Source organism: Sarcophilus harrisii, chromosome 4 (genome assembly GCF_902635505.1).
Source record: "Sarcophilus harrisii chromosome 4, mSarHar1.11, whole genome shotgun sequence".
NCBI lineage: Eukaryota > Metazoa > Chordata > Mammalia > Dasyuromorphia > Dasyuridae > Sarcophilus > Sarcophilus harrisii.
In genome coordinates, this window is record NC_045429.1 from 420,198,643 (window position 1) to 420,217,583 (window position 18,941).

Below are 18,941 nucleotides of genomic sequence, written 5' to 3' on the forward strand. Positions count from 1 at the left end.
AGTCCAATCACTCTCCCGGGAAGGCGGCCCCTGCCACACCTCCATCCAGAGTAACACCGAACCTTACCAATCACCATTGGGAGCAATCCAGTCTTCGCCAATCACGTAAGGGAGAGGGCGGCACTAAAGTGGAGGAAGCGGGAGATGAATGGGACGTCGGAGGAGGGATTTACTGAGGGATAGGACGGGACGAGGGTGCGGGGCGGTACCGGTTAGAGGTCAGGCGGGAGTCGCCCTTTTAGGGGAAACTATCTTCTGTCCCCCTGATATAAGCAGGAAGGTCTCCAGAGGTGTTTTTTAAACACAAAACCTCAGGGGAAGAGAGCAATAGAAATCGAAAGTACCGCCTCTTCACTTTCTGATTGGTTATTAGTGATGTCAATTAAAATTCTGTCCAGCCCTGGAGCCCAAGTGATGTCAATTAAAATTCTGTCCAGCCCTGGAGCCCCATAGGCTTTTGGGAGATGTAGTTTCTTTTCCACCAGAGTATTTGCCCTTCTCCCTAGAAACTTTTATTGTGTATTTCGAAAACCAGGGTGATGTCACCCTGACATTGATGCTCTTCCTTCCCCAGTGATGAGGAACCCCTCCCGCACTAAGCTAGAAAAGCAGAGAGGTGGAGGATGGGGGCGTCTCTTTTAATCCTGCAGGTTTTGGGAGCTCGTTGCCCCGGTCTCTTACCCTCACTCTCCCCATGGCCTTCCCCTCCAGAACTCCCCACCGCCTGGGGGGGGGGGGGGGGGGGCAGCCACCGGGCACTCAGTCGGGGCCCTTGAGTTCCAGCCTTGCCCCTAAGTTTTGGGGTGTGACCTTGGGCGAGTCAGTCAGTGTCCGGGGAACCCGTTTCCTCATTTTTAAAATTAGGGGGTTGGACCATGCGGACCCTTCAAGTACCTTCCAGCTCTGACTTTGTGTGATTTCATAACTCCGCGCCCCGTCACCCTACTGCCCATCTTTAGTTTTGTGACTCAACAAGGATCCATTGAGGAGCTGCTGGGGGCCTCGTGGGCGGGGACAACGCAAAGGGAAACAGCAAATAGGAAGCCCTCCAATGAGCGCCTTATGTGGTGGGGGAGGTGAGAGAAGCACGGAAGATGCTCACTGAGAGCTGCGAGGCATGGATGAAGGATGCGCTCTCCTGGCAAAGTCATCCCTCATCAGCGCTTTTGTTACTTTCCCTGCTATTCCTCTTACCGCCTAAATCTGACTCCTCTTCTGTTCCTTTTACTTTTCCTATTTCCACAAGCCCCCGACTCCCTTCTGACTTTCTTTTCTTTCTAGTTTGGACTCAAGTCCTCCATCCCAGGACGCCCCAATGCCCTCCTCCTGACTTTTTACTGGGCTGACCCTTCTCATCGTTAGGTTATCCCTTGTGTTTGCAGAGTTTTAATGTGGGCATTTCTGAGTTGCTGGAGAAAATTCTAACTGGGAACACACAATTTTTCTCTCTTCATCCTTTAACTAGGTCTTCCTTGCCCCTGACAGTTCTTTCTGTTCTTATTGTCCTCCCTTGCAAGCTCCTTGAAGGCATCTTTTTTCATTTTTGTCCTAATGTCCCTAGCACTTATTAAGTATTATTTGAATCCTTACTATGGATTTCTCTATAGCCATTATTTTAACCCATTATGTTTCTAATTTTCCCTTCTACCCTATAATTCTAATTCTTGCCTTTAACTAAAAAAAAATCTGCCTATCCATAAGTGTTATGAGTTCTATATATGTATTTCATCTACCTATGAAATGATCTGCACCTTCTCTGATGATCTGTTTGAGTAATTTGCCTCTTGTGCCTTAATTTACTGAATACAATCCAGATTTATCATAATCTTCGCTGTTAACTTCTCTGTTTCAAAATATGTGATACTTCACCCATCAATTCTACCTATGTCCTGGATTCCATTATATTTTGCTTTCCCTTCTGAGACTTTAGCCCATTATCCCTTTCTTGCACACCATCTCTTTCAATTTCTTTTTCTTCATAATCTGTTCTTCTCTATCCATCCTACTTACAAATATGCTCAGGCCTCCCTATTCCTTAAAGTTTTCCTTGACATTCTCTTGCCTTCCAGGTATGTTCTCTCTCTCTGAAATATCCAAAAGTGACAAAGTGAAAAGAACATTGGTCTCAGAGTGTGGAGACTCGGACTCTCAGCAGTGTGACCTTAGAACACTTCAGATCTTTGGCTCTCTACTCCTCATCTGTAAAGTGAGGAAATTCAACCAAAATCTATTACTAGATAATAATCAAGTTCTTAATGATTCTGTGATCTGACTTCTCTGCATTTAATTCTTCCATTTCCAAAATGCCCAATATAACCTCGCTCCTTTTCCCATTAATCTATGAAGTATTTTCTCCGATGTCTCTAATAACCTCCTAATTACTGAATTTAGTGACCTTTTCTCAGTTCTCATTTTTTTTACTAATCTCTATTAGCAATTTCCTCTCCTCTATAGAATATTTCTATTCCCTCAGCTTTCAAGATACCATCATTCAATCAAAAAGCATTTATTCAGTGTTCATCATGAGTCAGGCTGTGCTGGATGCTGGGGATACAGAGGGAAAAAAAATGAAATAGAGCCTGCTCTCACGGAGCCTGCATTTTGGGAGGAGGTTAATGTGTATGCATATAAGCATAAGCCAAATATATACAAAATAAACCTGAGTTATTTTGGAGGTAATTAGTGGCTGGGGAATCACTACATCTCCTGGTCTTTGTACCTTATAAACTGCTCCTTCTCTGTCTCCTATGCTGATTTCTTCCACTTTAACTAAATGTATATGTTCTCCAAGACATGCTTTCCCTGAGAAAGGAAAATTCATTATCATGGTTTTCACTAGCATTTCTATGTAGGAAATTCCCAAATGTAAGTCTCCAACTCTGACATTTCTTGTGCTCAAATCGGTCATCTTGTCTGCTGAACATCACTATTTAGATTATACAATTATGGATTCAGAAATGGAAGGGACGGAGCTCTTCTAGTTCAATTTTCTTATTTTACAGATGAGGAAAGAGGTCAGAAAAGTGACATTATTTTGTCCAGGGGGTCACATAAAGAGAAAATCTTGAAAGACAGGGTTGTGAATCAGTCTTCTGACTTCTAATGCAGTATATTTTTACCTCTATACCATGCTGCTTCTTCCTGATTCCTGTCACTTCCAGAACTCGGTGAATCTAAAAGCTAAATAACGATTACCTCAAACCGTTTGTCCCAATACTATCATTCTTTCAGTTACTCAGACTCCTGAAACATTGGAGTCATCCTTGACTTTCATCACCTACATGCAGTTGTTACCAAGTCCTATTCTTTCTTTCTTTTTGAAGTCTTTAATTCATCTCTTCTTTTCCTGCTGCCACTAACCTTGTTCAATCTCTTACCACATCATTCCTCCTCTTGCAAAAATCTCCCAGCTCATCTCCCTGCTTCTGATTTTTTCTAATCAATTTATCTTATATGTGATTTAAAAAGCCAGCATACTTTTTTTATACGTTAATATGACATCATTCAGAAATCGTCAGTGACTCTCATTTTGTTTTGTTTTTTTTATTATAGCTTTTTATTTACAAGACATATGCAATGGATAATTTTTCAGCATTGACCCTTGCAAAACTTTCTGTTCCAACTTTTCCCTTCCTTCTCACCCCCTCCCCTAGATGGCAGATAGACCAATACGTGTTAAATATGTTAAAGTATATGTTAAACACAATATATGTATACATATCCATACAGTTATTTTGCTGCACAAGAAAAATCGGACTTAGAAATAGGATTTCTCTTTGTAAGACAAAATATAAACTCCTTAACTTATTTAATATTCAAAATCCCCCACAATCTGATTTCTACCTACTTCCCCAACCTTATTTCCAACTGCTTCTCTAAACTTTGTGATTCACCTAAACCAGCCTGTCTGCTCACGGCTCTCTGAAACATGTTATGTACATGAATGTGCCCCTTTCTTCTCAATGTTCTCCTCGCTGGAAATGTCCTTTCCCCATCTCTGCTTTTCTAATTCCTATGGTTCCTTCAAAATGTGTCTCTAGAACCACCTCCTCCAACTGCCTCACCCTCTTTGATGATCACTGCCTCTGCTTTTCTGTACCAAGTGGTACTTAACATAAGGTATCATCATCATCATCATTAACATTAATGTGTTCTTTTTTCCCAACTAGTTTGTAAGCCCTTAGAGAACGAGGGTTTTCTGTAACTTAGACCTTCTTATCTCCTGGGCCCTGCACAGAGCCTAGGCTATGATGGTGATACCAATAATGATGGCAGTGAACAATCCCTGCCCCCAGGTGATCTAGTGCTGAGAGTGGGAAAGCTTCAGGGACAGGGAGGCCACAAAGGAGGAGGTACAAAAGGTGTGTGTGAAGCTCCTGGACAGCAATTTCCCCATTGGTCTCACCTTTCTAGGGACCCCATGATTCCACTTCTCTCTTTGGGACAATAAACATAAGAGAATGGGGGGACTGTGCAAAGTATAAGTAGACTGAATATGTGATAGACAGTGAAGTTACAAAAAGAGATAAAGGGAAGACTCCTCAGAGAGAAGGGTAAGTTCAAGCCATTCTTTTCTTTTGTTTTCTGGCAACTTCAGCAATGTCAAACTCTGCGTGTAGATAGAAAGGGAACAGTTGAACTATGAAGAGAAGGATGTGTGTTTCATTTCTAGGAGAGTATTTAACTCACCAGAGTATTTGAACATTGTATTTATTAAGTCTGTGTTAGGTATTGGGTACGATACAAACAAGATAATATTCCTGCCCATTAAAAGGGTACAATCTCTAAGAGGTTATTAGACACATAGATGATTAGAATACAAATTGGACTATCATTAATAAAAGGAAGGCACAGTCCTAGTGATCAACAAAAGTGAGATCACCTTAAGTTTGTAGTGAGTATGAAGAATAGGGTGAGGATGTCAGTAAGGAGAGAATGGAGGGAGAACAGCATTAAGAGAAGCTACCTAGTTCTCATTATCCCAGACTTTCTTTCATACTCTCTACTCTGGCTTTAATGACATTGGTTTCCTTCTCCCTTCTATTTCTCTCTTCCATGACCCTTTTTCTCCTGTTAAATGTAAGTTTGTTTTAAGGATAACATGAGATGATCTTTTAAAAGTACTTTTGCAAATTTAAAGCATGCTATAAATTCTAGCTGCTATTATTATTATTGTTATCTTCATCTTCATCATCATTGCTATCATCATAACTGTTTTCTCAGAGGAGAAGAAACTAAGAGGTTGAACCAGGATCAGGCCTAGTACTGTTCTATGGCCTGTATATGTAAAGTCCAAGGATTGAGGGAGGGAACCCTCTCTGAAATTTTTGGTTGAAGGTCCAGAATTCAGACTTGTCTCACTGGTGAATCTGATGCAGCTGTAAGCATTTCCCAGCTTTGACTGACTTCTCTTTGAGATTGTTAAGCAATCTCAAATTGGCAGCAAGGGCTTTTTTTTTCTACAGAAAGCTCTTCTTTATCTGTAAAAGTTCTGGGCTTGTTCTCCCAAGCAGTCAGAAATGTACTGCTTTATAAAGCATTTAGCACAGTGACTGGCACATAGAGGAAACTATAGAAAGCTATTTTCTTCTCTTCCCTTCCCTTCTCCCTAAGAACAAAAGGAAACATAATTGGGGACTTCCTAGTTAAAAAAAAAAAAAAAATCAGTGTCTCTGCTTCTGCCCCTAATTAAAGATTATGACCTTAGGCAAGTTATTTAATCTTTCTTTGTGCTTCAATTTTCTCCTTAGGAAGATAGAGATAAAAGACATTCCCCACTTACCACATAGGTTATTGGGAAAATGTGAATATGTCCCCCACCTCCCCCACCCCCGTTTCTTTTTCCTTATGTCTCTCATCTAAGGAATTTTTCTGTATACTTTGGATAGCTCATTTGTTTTTATGCGTTTAACTACCTTTCAGACGCTTTCTAAATCTACAATCCCAACCATCCCCTTTTTTTTCATATGAACTCCAGTCTTGAATCTTCAAATTTCTACTAGTCACCATTAGCAGGGTAATGTCCATATCACTTCAAATTCTACTTGTGTAGAACCAAATTCATAATCTTTCTTCCTGAACCAATTTTTTTTTAGTAGCACCATCAATTTCCTGATTATCTAGATTCAAAACTTGGACATCATCTTTGACTTATTCTTATTTTTCATATACATTCTCTCATCAGTCTCTTAAATCCTATCATTTTTTTCTTTTAAAATGTCTCTCAGGGCAGGTAGATGGCACAGTGGATAGGACACCAGTTCTGAAGTCAGAAGAACCTGAGTTCAAATTTGACCTCAGACACTAAACACTTTTTTGAACTATTTCCAAAGGATCATCAAACGGTGCATCCCCTTTGATCTAGCAGTATCTCCACTGGACCTGTATCCCAGAGAAATCATAAAAAAAGGGAAAAGGACCCACATGGACAAAAATGTTTGTGGCAGTCCTTTTTGTAGTGGCAAGAAACTGGAAACTGAGTGGATGCCCATCAGTTGGAGAATGGAAGAATAAATTATGGTATATGAATGGATTATGGAAAAAAATGGGTATAAAGTCCCTGGACAATTCCTTGCCCTGAGGGTCTCATCTTTCTAAGGATCCCATGATGCTTTTGGGACCCAGATAGTTAACATCAAGAGGAGAAATGGTGTGTGTGTGGAGAGGGGGGCTAAGTATGGGCAGAGTGAAAATGTGATAGATACAGAAATAGGTAGAGTAAGGGAAGACTCATCTCAGAGAGACAGGTAAGTCCAAGTCATTCTTTTCTGGTTTTGTTTTTGTGTTTGTTCTTTGTTTTTTGTTTTGTTTTTAAGCAATTTCAGCAATGTCAAACACTGAATTTGTAAATAGAAAGGAAACATTTGAACTATGAGGAGAAAGGCCTGTATTCATTTCTAGGGGAGTATTTCATTTTAGACCTACATGAACCGATGCTAAGTGAGATAGTAGAACCAAGAAAACATGGTACAAAGCAAACACAAGATTATATGATCAAATATGATGGACTTGGCTCTTTTCAACAATGAGGTGATTGAAGGCAATTCCAATGGATTTGTGATGGCATCCAGAGAGAGAATTATGGAGACTGAATGTGGATCAAAGTATAGTATTTTCACCTTTTGGGGGGATAGTTGTTGTTTTCTTTTCTTTTTTTTTTTTTTTGCTTGTTTTTTTTTTTTTTCTAGTGCTTTTTTTTTTCCTTTTGATCTGTTTTTTCTTGTGCTGCATGATGAATATGGAAATTCATCCATGGAATGGAATGGAATCCTGTGGATTCCTCCACAAGAAATGGAGAATTGCATGTTATAAGCTATATTGAATTGCTTGCTGTTTATAGGAGAAGGTAGAAGGAGGGAGAAAAATTTGGAACACAAGATTTTGCAAAGGTGAATGTTGAAAATGATCTTTGCATGTATTTGAAAAAATGAAAAACTATTAAAAACAAAATTAATTAAAAATAGATTATCTCTCAGAAATCTCCTTTTCTCCTCAGTTTGTAATATCACTTCCAACTTCCCCCACCTCTTCCAGTCTAGGCTTTCATCATGTCCTGCTAGGAATATTAGAAAAGAGACTCATAGTTGGCCTTCTGACTTAAGTTTCTTCCATATCCTTAATCCATCATCTTGCATTCTTAGAGCCATTTTTAACAATGAAAAATACAAAGATGCAAAAAACAAAGTACTGTACCACTAAATAGATTGAGAAAAGAACACTTATTTATTTACAATGTGAGAGCTGCTGTAAGAAGGAAGATATGTTACCTTATTTTACCCAACTGGGAACACAAAAAATGTGAGACTTTAAGTTTGGGTGCTTTGCTCACTGAAAAGTTACCATGAGTATGGATTTTGGTATTACAGATAAATTTTATCAAGTAGGCAAATTCAAAAAATGGCACCCATGAATAATGAGCAAATCTTCACATATATGCATATGTGTTCATTTGTGTGTGTGTGTGTGTGTGTGTGTGTGTGTGTGTGTTCCTTTTCCTAATGGTCTCACCTTTCTAGGGACCCCAGGATACCACTTCTCTCTTTGGGACTCTGGAAGTAATAAGCATAAGAAGAGAAATTAGGGGCAGAGTGTAGGGAGACTGAAGATATAATAGACAATGGAGTTACAAAAAGGGGGGGGGTAGAGAGAAGATAAGCTCAAGCCATTCTTTTCTGTCATTTTTCAACAATTTTCATGTATTATGTGTGTGTGTGTGCATATCCATATATATCCCTATAGAAACATGTTTACTTAAGCCCTGAAATTCAATTATGAAAGCATTCTGAAAGAAAGTTTTCTAACTCTTATTTCGTCATGGTCTCACTCTTACTCTCTTGATCTTGACACACTCAAATTTTGACAAGGGAAATTAGATTAGTGATTAGATTAGGAGTGAAGTAGTTTGGGAGATGGGACAAAATTAAGCAGCTGTGAGAAACTTGCTCCTCATCTGTTTCTCTGGGGTTCTCTACCTCTAATCCCACTGGTTTACTCTCTGGGCCTATCCTCAGGCCTACCCTACCCATAGGGCAGAATCTGGCCAATATAAATCAAAGAGACTTTCAAATCTAGTGATCTACTGCCTCCCGGCTGGCAGAGTGTGGGTGAGATCTGATAATGTACAGAACAACTCTAATCAACCAGTCATAATATTGTGGTCTGCTCTAAGACACTGGCAGAGTCAGCTCTGTAAACACCCAAGAAATCATAGCGAAGAAAAGCCTTAAACTAAAGCTCAACATTTAAAAATATCTCACATAGTCAATTCTCAGTTATCTTCACGTGGATTGCTTCTTTGGCTGGTTTTTTATTTTGTAGGTATTTAATCCTGGGACAGAAATCTGGCACATATATATGGAATATATAACTATAATTTGTGATTTGAAGACTAAATATAGGTCTCTATGACCCACTAGCCTCTAACCTGAAATTCCAACATGGGAAGATTAAATATTAGATAGTTATTTTGCATTGAATTCTTCTTCTTCTGAACTCCTATAGAACTTAGTTTATATGATTCATATGCCCTATTAGAATATGGCTCTTCCCCAATCAATAGTCTGGTCATGCAGAGCTATACCTTGGACACAACAACTGGGTCCAAGATTTCTATGATAGACACTTTAATTTTCAAAAATGAAAATTATAGGAATTCAACAAAATTTATAGAATTTATCATTTTTAGTCAAGTCCACTAGCATTTATTAAGCACTTAACTAATGAACTTGAGATAGCAATCCCTAGTTGTAAATAAATGTGACAAATTTGCAATCACCACTCTCTTTGCTAAAAGGTAGATTTATTTAGGAGAAGAGGCTAAGAATAAAATAGGCACCAGGAATAGCAAATATGAAATAGAGTTGGGAGAGCATATAGTTAGCAAGGAAAAGACAAGTTCCCCAAGGGAACTCACCATTAGAAAGGAAATATTGAGTGACATGGGATTAAGCCTTTGACTGGCAGGTTAGATTCGTAGAGGAGTTTAGCAGAATAGCTAGAGTAAGGAGAAAGACACCATTAAAGGGAAGGCACTATGAGGGGGAGAGAAAGTTGCTCATGGTGGGTTTGGTCCTGAAAAGAACAAAGATAATCATCATAAGCAGAGGGGAAATACAGCGTTGGGAATTTCTCAGGGAAACCAGGGAAGTAAAGGCAGAGGGAGGGATCAAAGAACCAGGGCAGGTCTCAGACCTGTCTAAAAATATGCTAATCACTGTCTCAAAGATTTTTAAAGATGCTCAGAGGTTGGGGGAAAGACAATGGAGGGTGATAGTTTCCTCCTCACTATCACTCTGTACAGGAGAGTCTGGGACTTGGTTATGGTAATAGCCAGACAGCGTCTTGCTGACAGGGAAAGAAAGTCAATCCACCTCATTTTCCAGCACTGACACAGGCACTATGTTAAATTTTGGGGGTACACATACAAAAGGACAGTCTGTGTCACTGAGGAGCCTCCGTTCTAATAGAGGAAGACAACATACAGCGACATGGCCGCAGAGTTTGGGGGATGAAGTGGGCCCTTCTCAAACGAAGGTTCCCAATGAGGGCAGCTGAAGCATCTTTGGGACATGGTTCTGAAAGTTGAAAAGCCTATTCACCTTTATCATGTTACTGAATTGCCTGTATTTTCTAATTCCAGCTGTGGAATGGATGCTGCTGTACAGGAAGTGGCTAGTGCGATAGGAGCAAGGCAAGCTTGGGGATTATGTGGGTCTCACCTTTCTCTCCACTGATCTTCTCCAACTTCCATAAGGTCTATCTGTTACAGTCTCTGAGTGTATCTGACCCAAATTCTGGTTTGAACGAAATACTCATAGACCGTCTAACAGAACCAGAGAAGTTGATTTCCATAGCATGGAAGGGATATTCAGCAAGGACCTAGCATTAATTGAGCTGAGCATGTTTTGTCCATGCTTGAGAGCAACTTTCTGAATGACTCTTGGACCCAGACTACCAAGAAGCTCTATTAGTAGCTGGAGACTTGGTCTCCTGATCCCATAAGTCTTGGGGACTATCTTAGTACCTTTTAAGGAAAACTGGTTCAGCAGATATCGCTCCTGTTGATCCCCTTTCTAATTGGTAAGTTCTTGACTTCTCCATTCTGGGGAAGGGCTCAGGCTTACTAACTGTTCCTCTGTTGGATATGCTTCAGACTTTGCAGATATAAGTAATATCACATGGCTAAAGGGTAACTTGATCCTCCCCTACTCCTTTGCAGCTCCCTTTTGTGTGTGGTTTTCTCCCACTGGTAAGTTTTGGGACTCTCCATCTTGGGGAGAGGCTCAGGTTTGCTAACTGTTCCTCTGTTGGATATGGATAGTTATACCAGATGGCTAATAGGTACCTTGATCCTCCCCCACTCCTTCCCAGCTCCCTTTTATATGTGGTCCTTCACCGTTAGGACATAAGCCCTTGAGGGTTAGGCTGTTTTTCTTTTTGACTTGTATTTGTATACCCAGTGCTTGGTGTTTGGTGTCCTTCATAATTGCATGTTGCCTGCCTCCCACAGAGATGAAACCTCAGGTTATTTTGATTCATAATTTTCTAATAATTAGTGATTATATCTGGACTTCAGTAATGCATTTGATAAAGTACCTCATACTATTCATATGCAAAAGAAGGAGAGACAATGAAATAATCAGATTCAGAACTAGTTGCATGGCTGGACTCAAAAGAGCAATGATAAATGATTCTGTGACATCTTGGAAGAAAATCTGAAGTAAAATGCCTGAATGATCTATGCTTGGCCCTATACTTTTTAGCATTTTTATCAATAACTTGGATGCAGTAATAGATGGCATGTTCATCAAATGTGCAGGTAAGACAAAGCTGCAAAGATAGATACAGATCATTCATATATCTTCCCCCTCCCATTATCTCCTCTTTCATTCTAATATTGAATGATTAGGCAGCCCTTCTTTAAAAAGACTAGATTCTCTACCTAATCATATCCAGCAAATTGCCCCAGAGAGCATCTCTGTTGTCTCTCCATTCTTCAGTCTTTCTGATGAGGTCTAGATTTGGGGTGCCTAAATGAAATTAGAGTTTAATTGAGGTCTAGTGGCAGGTTCAGGATACAGGGAGTCAAAAAGAGCTCCTCTGCAACCCCCCTGGATTCGACACAAGGATACGGAGTTAAATGAGGTCTAGTGGCAGCGCAAGAGTTCCCTGTAAAGGAATTTACAGACCAGAAAAACTAAATTGATAAAAGAGGTTTATTATGGGGTTTGGAAGTAAGGTTAAAGTCTAGTTAAGGAAATAGGTGAAGGTAAAGATAAGAGGGCACCGAAAACAGGATTCCAATGGGCAGAGAGTCCTTGGTGCCAGGTATGAGGCTGCCATGTTTGGGACCTCTGCAAAGAGAGGGCTCCAGCTTGGCTCTTTTATAAGGAGAAATTTAGCTAAAGGGGCCCATGGATGGAGTCCCAAGTTGGCTCCTCTCCTCTGAACTTCCATATTATTGATGGAATAAAACTGTTCTCTGAGTCATTAGGCTTCCAACTTTCATGTCATCCTTGATTCCTCGTTCTCATTCATGCACTTAGGTAATTCATTGCCAAATATTGCTATTTCTATCTTCAAAGCTTCTCTTATTTTTATGTCTCTTTCTCTATTTATACAGTTGCTAATGTGTTAGTTCAGGCTTACACCACCCCTCTTACCTGGATTACTGCAATTATCTCCTAATTGGTTTTTCTATATCAAGTCTCAGCCCCCATTCTGGTCTGTCCTCAATCACTTGCCAGTGTGATTTTCCCAAAGTGCAGATCTCACCATGTCACTTATCTGATTAATTCCAACATCAAATATCAAGTCCTTTCTTTGACAGTTTGGTTTCTTCCTCTTTTCCCTTCCACATTCCACCATTCATTTCTGCTAGCTTATTTTCTCATCCTCAGACATCTCATCTCCCTTCTCTGATTTTGCACCACTTTCCCAGCATTCCTAGAAGACTCTGCTTTTATACCTTATTCCTTTTCTTCCTTCAAAATACAAATCTCACCTCCTTCAGGAGCCCAGGCTCATCTCCCAAATAGCTAATGCCTTTCTGAAGTTGCCTCCCATTTGTGCTGTGGATCGTGGGAGTATGGAGCCATGAACACTAGAGACATCTCCTCGGCTGCTCTACTCTGAGGCTCCCTCAGCTTTTCCATCATGTACTTAGGGGACGGGTCCCCTGCCCTGGAGCCTTTGGTGGGTGGTCCTACAGCATTAGTGTATTAGGTGGGACTGTGTCTTTTTTTGGTATTTGTCTCCCCATTGTTTAGCACTATGTGGGCACACACAGTAGGTGTGTTTACTGACTATGTGTATTGTCTATTTGCATGTTGTTTTCTCCATTAGAAGGTAAACCCCTTTCAGCCAAAGACTTTTGTTTTCCTCCCTGGAACTTAGTACAGCGACTGACTTTATTATATAGAAGAACTTAATAAATGCTTACAACTCTTGACTTCACCTCCAATCATTTGTTAGAAGTACTAGGACACCTTCATTTGGGAGAGGTTTATACTGTCATTTTCTGCATTCCTTGTCTCTCTACATTATACTAACTTTAAGGATTCTTATCTTACTTAACAGTCAATTGTGTGTCCAGGAGAGGTCAGGCTTGTTCTTTCACAATTCTTTGCAGTTATAGCCGATAGCCACAAATACCAGCCTCTCATATTGTTCTTGTGGATATAGTATCAAGTTAATCTGTTTTCTTCTGGTGTCTGTGATTGAGACTCAACATTGTCTCTTCCAACCACTAGTGTCTCCATTTTCCAATCTACTGTGTATATTTCTCTTGGGTTAATATTTAATAAAACACAGCTCTAATCATGTCACTTTGCCAGTAACAAATCTTAATCACTGTTGGTTGTGGAATAGGCCTTCTCCTGAATTCAAGGCTTTCTACAATTTGGCTGCAGCATACATTTTTTTAAATTACAGCTTTTTATTTACAAAACATATGCATGGGTAGTTTTTCAACATTGACCCTTGCAAAATGTTTTGTTCCAAATTTTCCCCTCTTTTCCCCTACTCCCTCCCCCAGATGGCAGGTTGACCAATACATGTTAAATATGTTAAAGTATATGTTAAATACAATATATGTATACATATTTATACAGTTATCTTGCTGCTCAAGAAAGATTGGATCTAGAAAGAAGGTAAAAAAACCTGAGAAGGAAAACAAAAATGCAAGCAAACAATAACAGAATGAGTAGAAATGCTATGCAACATACATTAAAAAACAAAAACTACATCTTGTCTTTAGCCAAAGTAGACTATCACTATTACTTGAACTTAATTGACACTTTTCCTCATCCTGGATTTGCCCATCCCATTCTTAGTTCTGCAATGCTTTCCCTTTCTATCTCAGGCTACCATTTCTCTGGCCTTAATGTGGGCTTGGTTCAACTTTGGGGTTTCTGATGGACTTGGCCATCCTCAGCAATGAGATCAACAAATCAGTTCCAATGGAGCAGTAATGAATTGAACCAGCTACGCCCAGGGAAGGAACTCTGGGAGATGACTAAAAACCATTACACTGAATTCCCAATCCCTATATTTTTGCCCGCCTGCATTTTTGATTTCCTTCACAGGCTAATTGTACAATATTTCAGAGTCCGATTCTTTTTGTACAGCAAAATAACGGTTTGGTCATGTATACTTATTGTGTATCTAATTTATATTTTAATATATTTAATATCTAGTGGTCATCCTGCCATCTGGGGGAAAGGGTGGGGGGAAAGAGGGGAAAAATTGAAACAAGAGATTTGGCAATTGTCAATGCTGTAAAGTTACCCATACATATAACCTGTAAATAAAAGGCTATTAAATTAAAAAATAAATTAATTAAAAAAAAACTTTGGGGTTTCATCACAAACTACCATCTTTTTGGTTTATGCTCCTTCCTGGTTTTTCAATGAGAACATTATCATTCAGTTATTATTCAAGTCTGTTAGAAAAAGAAAAAGGGCACTCATTTCTCATGTAAGCACTCATTCCACTTAACAATATATCAAATATAGAAGAAGTTTTAATTAACCCAACAGAATATTCAAAGGACTTAAACCTGACCACCTTAAGAAATAATATAATTCTCCTTCCCTGAGTTATGAACCTTCTCTTCTCCCAAGGAGCTATATATTCTTTTGCTTTATAATACTATCCCAGGGTTGAGACTCCGTCACTGCCAAGAGTAACAAGGAAGTCTACCTTTGCACACCAGGACTAGTATAATCCACCTAAATCCCAGCACGGTTGAAAGGCAAGATCTAGCTTTGTCCCTCCACATCCTCACTAGTTCCTGCTTGCTTAGTGCAAGAATTCCCCCATCCGGTTCAGGAACTTTTCCCCTGGGTGTTACTATAAGAGGCTTGATCCTAGAACTCCTTGTTGTCCAGGGACAGAGCTTCTCCTCTGCCAACGTCTCACATTACTTTAGTTCACTGTTTGCTCTAGTAAATTCTCATTTACTTCTTCCTCTCTGTTTCTATTCCTGGGCCCACCCTGGCTCCCGATACACAGGGTTTCCTGGAGAAGCCATAGCATTGTATGGATTTATCTTCAAGGAACTTGAACTGTGTAAGTGTTACAAGTTTTTCTTCTCCCTTGGAGGCTTTTCTGGGGGCATTGCCAGCTCTCTGGGCCTAAAAAAGGTGAAGTTCAAGGTATACCTCTGGTGGATTACTATCCGTGACTCGATGAGTAATCTTTAATGTGGTATTAACAGTACCCAAGGCCATAACTTAATAAGCTAATGCCTTTTCAAGATAATTCCATTAATGCCAAACAAAAGCCTCAAAGAATACCTGGTTAACAAGGTTAATTAACCTTATCAAGAGTTTAACATCCCATTAAGAAGACTGGAGGGATTGGGAAGGACTTCCCCAGACTGTATATTTGGCACGATTTTTCACATATTTTTGTTTACATCTTATCAGCTCAGCTAGCTAGCATTCTCCAATGTACTTTTTATTTAACTTTAAATTACTCTCATTGTCTAGCCCTGCACATTTTAGACATTTTAAAATGTCACTTGATTACTGCTGAGTGAACTTACTGGTGTAAATTTTCCCTTGAACATCTTTGAAATCTCGGAAGGTTCCTTTCTGCTAGAGACCTGTTTCATAATTAACAAAAAAGAAAAAGAGAGCAATGATCTTCTCTTGAAGAGGATGTCATGCTTATCATTTAGCATGTAGTTAAAATATTCTTATGATTGTAAAGCTTAAATGAAAGGATTCTGAAAAAAACGAGAAAGTGATTATTCATTCTCTTTCCAGGATTCATATTACCTTCATGACCTAGAAAAGGGAAAGTTAGGGGTTGGATTCAACTGGAAAAAAAAGAAAATGAGGATGGTGAAAAACAAAATTCCCTGCCTTTAGAGCTGCTGATCCCAGGGAAGATGGCCCTTTCACTGGGTTGCAAGTATAGCCCAGGACCCAAAATTGAAGTGAGGTATCTGCAGCCCATCAAACTACCTCCCTTACTTCTCCTTTGAAGATTGAACTCACTCTGGCTTTATTTCATTTTTCTTCTTTCATTCTGTGTCATTCTGTGGAACATTTAAAATAGTTACCTCTGGTTTAGCAAGACCATAACTATTGCATTCTTCTTAAAGAGTATGTATTATCTACACTGCTGACCTATCCTGCTCCAGTCCCCTAAGTGTCCTGTCAATAGAGAATTGGACAAAGAATTTGGTTGTCTCCCAAGTGGTCAAACATCAACATTCTCTGTAACCAGAGAGTGTTTAGAGTTGGTCTCATGAGTTAACATGTATTTGAAAACAAAGTGCTTTATGAATGATGATGATGACGAGAAGTATGATGATGATGATGTCATTTACTAGAATTCCCACTCCAAAATATGGAGCTAAAGGGGTTTCTGCATCTCCTAGTCTCTTCTCCCACCTCTCCCACTTTCAGGACATGTTCCTCTGTTTTCATCATGTGATGGAGGGTCCTTGGAAAATAGCCAGTAAGTGCCTTACATATCTTAATATCATGGATCCTCACATATTGTCGTGGGAGGTAGGTGCGGTTATCATCCCCATTTTACACATGAGGAAACTGAGGCACCAAGCTGTTAAATGACCTTCCCAGCATCACACAGCTAGTCAGTGTCTGAGGCAGTCTAGGAGCCCACCAGCCTTGCTGATGTTAGCATTTATAATTTCTAGAGTTCCTCTCATAATTGGAACGGACTTCCTACTGCTCTGTTTGTTCATTTGTGTTCATAAGATAATAGGGCTTCTTTCTGAAAGGACCTTAGCAAGCAGCCATCTAGTCCAACCCTTCCTTTCACAGCTGGGAAAGCTGAGGTCCAGAGGGGCAAGTATTTTACCCCAGGGGTCACACAATGAGAGAATTTGAATGCCATCCTTTCTGCTCCAGATTCAGTGCCATGGAGGCTTTTTTTAAAAATAGCTGCACCAGGACAATGCACTCTAAAGGTTTTATTTTGGGGACTTGGGCAGAAAAAGTCAGGGTTGGGTCCAGAAGGCGCCAGGACGGGCACTCCAGGCTAAAATGCTCCTGGGGAGATCAGACCCCCTCGAGACTTCTGAAGGCTAGTGCAGTCAATAATGTGGCCACCGTCACACGGAGCTGGAAGTAGCAAGCGTTTATTGGCACCCGCGGTTTGCCTGGCAGTGGGCATGGAACCTGCCCTTGGAGAGCTCACATTCCAAGCGGGGAAGCAGGACAGACACACGGGAAGCACATCATGCAGTATAAGACAGTGTACATCGGAGTTCTAAAGTGTTTGTGGCAGACGAACTTTCATAGGAGTCCAAGGGGAGGGAGATAGGCCAGGGCTGTCCCAGGTGGTACAAACTTCATGGAGGGGGGAGGAGGTGCTTCAGATTTAAACCGGCAGGGACGCCTTTGAGGTGTCTAGTATCTTATAGAGGAGGAAACTGTGATCCCTCGAGGAAGTGACTGGCTCGGGCCACAGAGAAGCGAGCCTGGGAGCTGGGCCTCTGAGCCCCCTGTCAGGCCCTGAAGGGTGGGGGGACATCAGGGTATAGGGACGAGGAAGCCAGGCCGCCCAGCACGCGGGGAGAGCCTGGGCTCCTTTCTCTGGGATTCCTTTCCCAGCGCTGCTCCTTTGGGGGCTTCCAGTCCTGCCCATGCACAACGCAAACAACCAGGCAGCCTGGCTGGGCGGTGGCCAAAGGCCTGGCAAGACTCACCAGCCCGAGGGAATCGGGGGAGGGCAGAGCCCCTGCGGATGCCAAGAGCACAGTGCCCAGCCACCCCTGGGGTCAGAAAGGCCTCCCATGTGGGCACCGTGCCCAGACTTCCCAGGGCCCCCACGGCAGGCCCCCACAGCTGCCCGAGGCTCACGGTTCACCCTGAGGTGGGATGTGTGGGTTCTCTTGAATTTTTCAGCCCTTGTAAAGGGTTGTGCACTTGGGCACCAGGACTGGGCACGGGGCCTGGGCATGGGCCTGGGCATGGGGCCGGCCTCTTTCCAGGTTTTCCCAGCGGCTCTCATTCACTCCCTTCCTCGAACGTGCTTCAGCTTGTATGATGTATCCTCATCACCGGAGCAGGTGGGTGTGTGGTCAGTAACTAAATGTTGATGGAGATGATGTAGAATTTGTGGGAGAGGGGCCTGAATCTTTCTCCTACTTGGTTCTCCTGGGCCTGGTGGGCAAAGAACTTGCCCAACATGAAGCTGCAGTGAGCCACAGGCGAGGAGCCCCTCCCCCAGACTGGGCTGGGGACTTTATCAGTTGATAAGCCGGGGCTGTGCTACTAATCACTTTGTCCTTGACAGTTCACCAGTCATTGACTCTCTCTGGGTCCCATTTTTAAAATTTCAGGATGAGTTGCATTGGGCCAGATGAGAGGGAGTGGAGGAGAAGAGAAGATTCTCGTTCCCGAGCTGGTCTGAAGGTCCCTCCCAAGTTCTCGGCTCTTGTCGTGTGTAGGGTCTTGATGCTGACATTCTCCAAATCTGGCTCTTCCCTAGCCCGTCCGGCATCTTGCATAAAGGGCTGGCTTTGGGAGCAGGAAGGACAAGGGCTGCTTCAGGAACATCAGCTGGGGACCCTGGACAAAGGCACCCCAAAGTTACAGAAGGGCTGCTGATCTGTGTCCCGAAAGAAGGTTTGGATTTTGGGAGTTTCCCCCATTGGTGTCATGGGTCCAGAGTTCTTTCCCACTCCAGGATCAGATGGACCGGACCGCCTCCTCAGCTTCCCCCACCGGGGGATCTGCTTTCCTCCCCTTTGGCCCCCAAATCAGTGATCCTCTGGAACCGGACGGCTTCCCACAGATAGGTGAGTGTTAAAAGCACTCACTTCCCAGACCTCCTTCTCCATCCTTTTTCCTGCCCAGTCCTTGGTTTCTCTGACCTGGCCAGCAGAGACCGGACTTGGAAACGCAACTTTAACGACTCAGAAATGTGGAAGCAAGTTTCCTACAGTAGAACTGAAACAG

The 18,941-nt window shown here is 41.5% G+C and overlaps 1 long non-coding RNA gene across 1 annotated transcript; it reads left to right on the forward strand.

The window, feature by feature from the left end:
- The first annotated feature begins 34 nt into the window (after nucleotides 1-34).
- On the forward strand, nucleotides 35-16,547 carry LOC116423415. The gene is made up of 3 exons (XR_004234026.1): nucleotides 35-105; nucleotides 15,013-15,069; nucleotides 15,771-16,547. It is a non-coding gene; the product is annotated as an uncharacterized LOC116423415 (long non-coding RNA).
- The last annotated feature ends 2,394 nt before the right edge of the window (nucleotides 16,548-18,941 follow it).